This window comes from Miscanthus floridulus, chromosome 7, assembly GCF_019320115.1.
Source record: "Miscanthus floridulus cultivar M001 chromosome 7, ASM1932011v1, whole genome shotgun sequence".
Taxonomy (NCBI): domain Eukaryota; kingdom Viridiplantae; phylum Streptophyta; class Magnoliopsida; order Poales; family Poaceae; genus Miscanthus; species Miscanthus floridulus.
In genome coordinates, this window is record NC_089586.1 from 45,884,519 (window position 1) to 45,892,324 (window position 7,806).

Here is a 7,806-nt window from a genome sequence, read left to right on the forward strand (position 1 = left end):
CGGAATATGTAGTGGTTGAAGTAGTCTTGCCGGTCGTTGGTGTTCCGCTTTTACCCGTCGACAAGCATCGCAGTGTGCCACGTAGTCTGCGATATCTACCTTCATTCCCATCCACCAATACTTTTGTCTCAAATCCATGTACATTTTTGTTGAGCCTGGGCGGATGGATTAGGTGGAGTTGTGGGCTTCATCTAAAATTAGCTTCCTGAGCTTCTCATCTTAAGGTACGCATATCCGATTTTTATACCATAATATTTCTTATTCGTCGACTTTAAATCCTTGAATTTCTTTTTAAGCACTTTTCACCTTGAGGCGCTTTATCTCTTTATCCTTGGTTTGAGCTTCTTTTATATGGTCTTCTAATGTTGGACATAGGTGTAGAGTATTTACTGTGCCATAAGGTACGATCTGTAGGTTTAGCTGGTGGACTTCTTGCGCTAGTTCCGGTCTTTGATCCAAGGTTGTAAGATGGTGACAATAAGATTTCTGGCTCAAAGCATCAGCAACTACGTTAGCCTTTCCCTGATGATATCGTACGCTCAGGTTGTAATCTTTAATTAATTCCAACCATCTTCTCTGTCGTAAGTTTAAGTCCGGTTGGGTAAAAATATATTATAGACTTTTGTGGTCTGTGAATATTTCACATTTATTTCTAATAAGATAGTGTCTCCATATTTTTAGTGCGTGCATCACTGCTGCCAATTCCAGATTGTGCGTCAGATAATTTTCTTCATGCTTCTTTAATTGTCTGGAGGCGTACGCGACGACTCTATCATCTTGCATTAGGACGCATCCTAAACCTTGTCGGGAGGCCTCACAATGTACTATAAAATCTCTATGGATATCTGGTAGTGTGAGCACAGGGGCTATAGTTAACCTTTTCTTTAATTGTTGGAAACTTCTCTCGCACGCTTCTGTTCATTTAAATTCTTTTCCTTTTTGGGTTAAGGCTGTCATGGGTCTAGCAATTTTTGAAAATCCTTGGATGAACCTTCAGTAGTAACCAACTAATCCCAGAAAACTATGAATTTCTGTCACATTTGGGGTTGCTTCCTTTCCGATACTACTTTTACTTTTTTCTGGTCTACTTTGACTCCGTCCGCGGTAATAATATGTCCCAGAAAAACTTCTTGTTACCAAAACTCGCATTTGCTAAATTTAGCGTACAACTCATAGGCTCTTAATTTGTTTAATACCACCCTCAGATGTTGTTCATGTTCGTCGGCACTTTTCAAGTATATGAGGATGTCATCAATAAATACTACTATGAACTTGTCCAGTTCTTCCATGAATACTTTATTCATTAAGTTCATAAAATATGCAGGCGCATTTGTTAATCCAAACGGCATCACAGTAAACTCATACTGTCCATAGCGAGTTGCATAGGCCATTTTTGTATGTCGCTAAGTCAGATTTTTAGTTGATAATAGCCTGACCTCAGATCTATTTTCAAAAAATATTTGGCCCCTTTTAGTTGATCAAACAAATCATCGATCCTGGGTAATGGGTATTTATTTTTAATTGTGACCTCGTTTAGCGACCGATAATCTATACACATTCGTAGACTTCCATCCTTCTTCTTTACAAATAAAACTGGCGGTCCCCATGGTGATGAACTTGGCTTAATGCATCCTTTTTCTTGTAATTCATGCAATTGTTTCTTCAATTCCCCCAGTTTGTTGGCTGCCATTCGGTACGGTCTATTTTCTATTGGAACGGTTCCGGGTATTAAATCAATAATAAATTCTAAATCTCTATCCGATGGCATTTCAGGGAGATCTTCGGGAAATACGTCAGGTTATTCACACACTACTGGCACACTTCTTCCACAGTCTTAGCTTCTATACTACAAACCATTAGTTGAGCTTTTGGGGCATGGGGTGACATTCTACTTTTATCCCTTTGTGATTTATTACAGTTACAGCCTTATCTCTGCATGATATATTACCATGGTGTTTTCTCAACCAGTCCATTCCCAATATTACATCTAATCCTTCTGTTTTTAGTACCACCAAGTCCGCTTGGAACTCAATTCCATTTATCATTATTTTTACTCGAGGACATTTTAGAGAACATTTGAGGACAGCTCCAGGGGTGCGTATCAAGAGAGGGGTGGGGAGTAACACCATTCTTAAATCATTTTTAAGCGCAAAACAAGCAGAAACAAACGAGTGCGAGGCTCCAAAATCAAACAACACTATTGCAGAAGCGGAGTTAGGGGCTGTTTGGATGGCACCCTGGCCAAATTTGTCTGGGTTGGACCCCAGCCTGGAGGTTGCCTGGACTCTGTTTGGATGGAACCCTGGCTATCCTTGCCTAGTGGGAGCTGCCTGGACTGGTTGCCGGGCACCCGGCATAAGAAATCGAGCGCCTGGGCTTCCCCCGAGTTGCCTGGCTGGCTGGCTGTAATCCAAAGCACAGAACCGATCAATGGAAGTAGCTTCCATTATTATATTTTTACAATTTTCCTTTTTGGAAGAATTAGTAGGTAACACGCTTGCCATCTAATAAATTTATTAAAGTAATAAGCTATCTTTTGCCACCTTCTTGGAGAAATTGTGTGATTGGCCACAATTAGCTATGTTTCCTTGCAATATTTTAATTCCCATTGTCAATATAGTTTACTGAACCAGTAGCTTGTAAGACTTATTACTATTTAGCAACATGCCAACATATATGTACTTTTGCTTGCTGTATTCCTATATTGTTGATTGCTGTTATCGTCACTGCAATATATATGTCAGACCTATAATGTTGCTTGCTGTTTTCTTCACTTGCATTTTTTCCCTGTAGTTCACTCAATGGATACAAGAGAAAGCAGCATGAATGCTAAGGGCAAGGGAGGTGAAAAAGCTGCAGGATTAAATCCAAGGGCAAAAGCTACAAATTGGCCTGCAGTAATATCTGAATTTCTCCTTGACTGGTACATTGAGAAGAAGCTAGCGATGCCTCCAAAAAGTGTTTTCAAGAAGATGCATCACACAGCTTGTACATCTGCCGTAAACTCCAAATATGGCACTACCTATACTATGGATCAAGTTCAGCGTCATTCGAGGCGGCATAAGGATACTAGTTGGGGACTTGTGGCTAAGCATATGAATGAGAGTGGCGGTGGCTGACACAAAAATGGTGACTCTCTCCAAGTCTACTTTGTGTGAACTCTCGATAATTATCTCGCCTAAATATTCATCTTACATGTATTATCTTGAATGATTCTTATTTTTTTAATGCCGCCAAATGACAGTGGGATTCTCTCAAAACCAATTCAGTTCTTTGACAAGTTGCAAGAATTATTAGGTGCTCCCAAAGTTGATAGTCAGTAGCTGACGCTTATGGAGAAGTTTCAGACTCTTGGGACAACATATTTGTCATTCTTTTGTGTATCAACGAATTATTATGTAATCTTAAGTTGCAATATTTGTTAGCCTATAGCTTGAAAACTATTGTGTGAGAGATTATGAATAGAGCTCATATGAGTTCATTACTTTTTCTGGAACATGAGTTCATGGTTTATTTGTTTCATAATGTTCTCAACTGAAAATATAATGACTTATTTTATATCAGATATTTGGTTTATTTATTCTCATGATGTGAAATCCTCCATATATCAACAATTACTTTATCAATGAAATGCTTCATATGAAAGTAATCTTGGCACTCATACACAATGATGAGTGTAACCCAGGCAAGCTGAACAACCAAACGATGCCTGGCTTCTCTACCAGCCCTGGCTCACTTCCAGGGCATCAACCAAACAACACAGCATGTTTTAGCTTTGCCTGGCCAGGCATTCTTGCAAATAAATACAGGCAACTCCCAGGCAGGTGAATAGACCAGGCAACTAGCCCAGGGTTCTATCCAAACAAGCCCTTAACGAGGAACTCACCGTACACATCATCAGGTGATGCCTGCACTTCTTCTGCACTTACGTGGTTGACTCGGCCTTGCCCAAAATTCTGGGTGTTCCTTCTCTGCTGTCCAGAATTCTGAGGTCCTATGCGTCCAATTCCTGAGGCTGCAGTTTGGTTACTTACCGTGGAAGGTGCGGGAGCAGGGGCTATCGAGTTGTTGACATATGGGCATTGCGCTATCCTATGTCCGAGCTTTCGGCATCCAAAGCATGTTTGGTCCGAGGCTGAGGTTGCGTTACTATTATTTTTAGACTGATTTCCTGTGTTGTAGCTTCGATAGGTAGGTGCTGCTTGCTGGGAGTTGGATCCAGGCGTCCTGTACTGCATAGTGGGTTGGTACCTTGGAGCATTGTTGGTCTTAATTCTGTGTCCTTTCTTGCTGTCGTGCACGCTGCTGCAGATGAAATTTACGCTTCTTTTCTCCTTCGGCCTTTAAATGCTCCGCTTCTAGCAAAATGGTGCGGTTCATCATGGTGTTGAAATCAGGATAAACATGGCTAATTATTTGCGTCCTCAAATGTGAGTTAAGTCCCCTTCTAAAGCATATTTGTTTCTTCTTGTCGGTGTTAACAGCTTCAGGTGCATAGCGAGATAGCTTCATAGATTTCCGGATATATTGGTTCACTGTCATTGCTCCTTGTTGTAGGTAGCGAAATTCTTCAGCTTTCATTTCCATCATGCCTTCGGGAATGTGGTAGTTGCAAAATTCTTCCATAAATTCCTCCCAAGTGATGGTTTCTGGTTCGGCAACAGCATCCTGGTAATTTTCCCACCATTCTCCGGCAGCTCCAACTAGCTAGTGTGTGGCTATAGTGACTTTTTCTTCGTCAGTTGCTCTTACGGCATTCAATTTTTTTATAATAGCACGCAGCCAGTCGTCTGCTGCTAACGGGTCATCTTCCGAACTATCAAAAGTGTGTGGGTGAAGCCTCATAAACGCTGCCATTTTTCCTTGCCCATTTCCATTTTCTTGTCTTCTTGCAAGGTTCTCTAATAATCGTGTTTGCCGATTCATTACTTCAGCTAATGTTGGCGGGGGTGGTGGAGGTTCTTCTCCTTCGACTGGATCATTTGCAATGTTCTGCTCAATTTCTTCTCTGCCTTCTTCATGTACTTCTTCTATTATTGGGATATTATTCTCCTGTGGTTGCTCATGCCCATGCCTTTGGTTATGCAACCCGTGGTATTGTTGTCTTCCACGATTTTGTCGGCCTCTAGGTGGTTGTGCGACATGTTCCTCTTCTTCGGATTCTTGCCTTTCAGCTAGCCATTCGCGGCGTTGCTAGATCCGGGCGGATCTTCTTTCCATCTGTTGCTTTTAAATAGCAAAGATGAGAAGATATCCCGTTGGCATCTAAGCAGAGGAAAATATTTGGAACAAAATAAATAGGCAAGCACGCATGATTTTTATTTTATTTACTTATTTATTTATTTAGTTATTTGTTAAAAGCATACAAGAGCACACCTACACACAATATATTACATTGTACGTACACTACCCTATATCTGGACATCACTGCCAGTTCAAAAACCCACCTCACTGCCGGATTTTGAACCGACAGTGGCATATCGACAGTGATGTGGGGTTGACATCACTGCCGGTCTTTAAAAACCGACACTGATCTACAGGAAACAATGTCGGTTCCTGGCTCCACCCGGCAGTGTCCAGTTGAACAACACTGCCGGTTTGTAGTGTCACCCGATAGTGATGGTTGCTTCAAGAGTGTCGGTTCTTGGCTCAAACCAGCAGTGTTGTATAAGACTAAACTGTCGGTTCGTGGATCAAACCGGCAGTGTTGTCGTAACCATCAGTGTCGGTTGATGGATTAAACCGGCAGTGTTGTCGTAACAATCAGTGTCAGTTCATGGTTGAAGCCGGCAGTGTTGACCAAACCTACACTGTCGGTTCATGGGTCAAAGCGGCAGTGTTGTTGTAACCATCAGTGTCGGTTGATGGATCAAACAGGCAGTGTTGTCATAACCATCAGTGTCGATTGATGGTTCAAGCCGGCAGTGTTGAGCAAGCCAACACTGTCGGTTTGTTGCTAACTGGCGGTGATGGCCCGTTCGTATTTTATTGTTTTATAATTTATTTCAATTTGTATTTTTTCGTGGAATCGGGTTTCGCTTTATATACGCTACGTAGACGACATGTCCATCAATATTAAACATTACAAATGTTACGGTTACAATTCAAATGTTCTTATCCAGATCTCGATCCCTCAAAATAAAAAAGAAATATTCTCGGACTTCACAGATTGTGCAATACTTCTCGGACTTCTTATAATAATCTGGCGAGCTGCTCTGGGCCATACTGGTCCTTGTACTTCATGGATTGTGCAATGCAAAATAGTCCATCTTTTTCCAATACCTCGGCTAAGATGAATTTTGCCAGCTCCGATTGTAGTGCGACGATCTTTATGTCTAGCAGCCTTTCGTGCATAAATTTCTTGCGTTGTCGTTCAAAAAAGATGATATCCAAAGAAGAATAGTAAATCATTTTGTTGAATTATTAACAGACATAAATGAAATGGAGATTATACACACCAACTTATCGGCTTCTTCCGATTTCTCGCCGATGTAGCGAAGCATTGCCCACATTACATAAAACCCGCATTCATTGTTTCCCGCCGGCTGTGATAGGTACTTCCCCTCCATTTCGACAACCTTGAATGGGACCGGCTTACCACCGATATGTCTTCTTCGGACACTGAGCAACATGAAAAGGAGAAACATTAGAAAGCGGTATGTGTGATTAGAAAATAATATGTTATTAGGATCGTTACTAATTCAGCACTGACACCAGTGCATCCAGTTGATGAAAAGGTTTTTTCTTCGAGTCCCACACCTCGAGCAGATTTTTGGCAAGATTAACACAAATGAAGACGAAATGGTTGCTGCAATCACAGAATCCTAATTATCAAATAATCTTAACGAAAAAAGAAGCATAAAATTAAAAGCCAAGAACACATACTCGCAGTTGTAGCATAAAATTAAAAGAAGTATGTGGGTTTTCTTCTTTATCGTGAATTCGTCAAAAATAGCAATCAATCTCTGTTTTAGGTCTTCCACATCACATCCATAGAGGCCTAGACATGTCCTCTCATTGACTCGCATGGGGTCCAAGAAGCCTATGTAATCCCATTTTCTTTTTAGAATGCAAAATTTTGCTATACACCTACATAAAATCATGGGAAGTGCTCAAAAGTTAACAATTTGTGTGTCGAGAGAGTAGTTAATTGTAAAATCGTGCGTGTAGGGTACTTACATAGTCCACAGCGTCAACAGTTGAACATCGAGATTGTGTTTCTGGTATAGCTGGAACAAGCACTCTCACTCGACATCAAACTTCTCTTCTTCAAGATAATTGAAAACATGTGGCGAACGGATAATAACCTCAAAACCAAAGTTGTCCGTCTCTGTTGCTTGAGCCATGTAATATTCATGTAAATGGCGCATATATGTTGTCAGATTTTTATACTCATGATCGGGAACCAAAATATTGCCCCTTACATACTTCATTGCTGGTGTTGCCGTCCCTTGTACATCATAATAGATGGTCGCGGCCTCTTCCATGGTTAATCCTGGGTTGTCTTCGACATAATTCTATATGTTCCTTAAATCTTTATTGTGTATTTCTTCGTCTCCTGTTGTAGCATATTTATTTTGTGTTTGCCTTTCAAATTCGGACTTCAACATAAACAAAGGCAGTGAGGCACAGAGATTGAAGAAACTAACACAATCTTCCATCGAGATGTGTGCTGTAATTTTTTTCCATCAAGGAGGTAACGCTGCCATTGAACGGCCTTTTTCTTTTCTGTTGGTCCACTTTGGGAGCATTAGCGACCGAATCCAAGGACCTTTTCTGCGACTGCGAGGATGTCCTTGATCTTGT

The 7,806-nt window shown here is 41.0% G+C and overlaps 1 pseudogene; it reads left to right on the forward strand.

Moving 5' to 3' along the window:
- The first annotated feature begins 2,801 nt into the window (after positions 1-2,801).
- Positions 2,802-3,380, forward strand: LOC136465450 (uncharacterized; annotated as a pseudogene).
- The last annotated feature ends 4,426 nt before the right edge of the window (positions 3,381-7,806 follow it).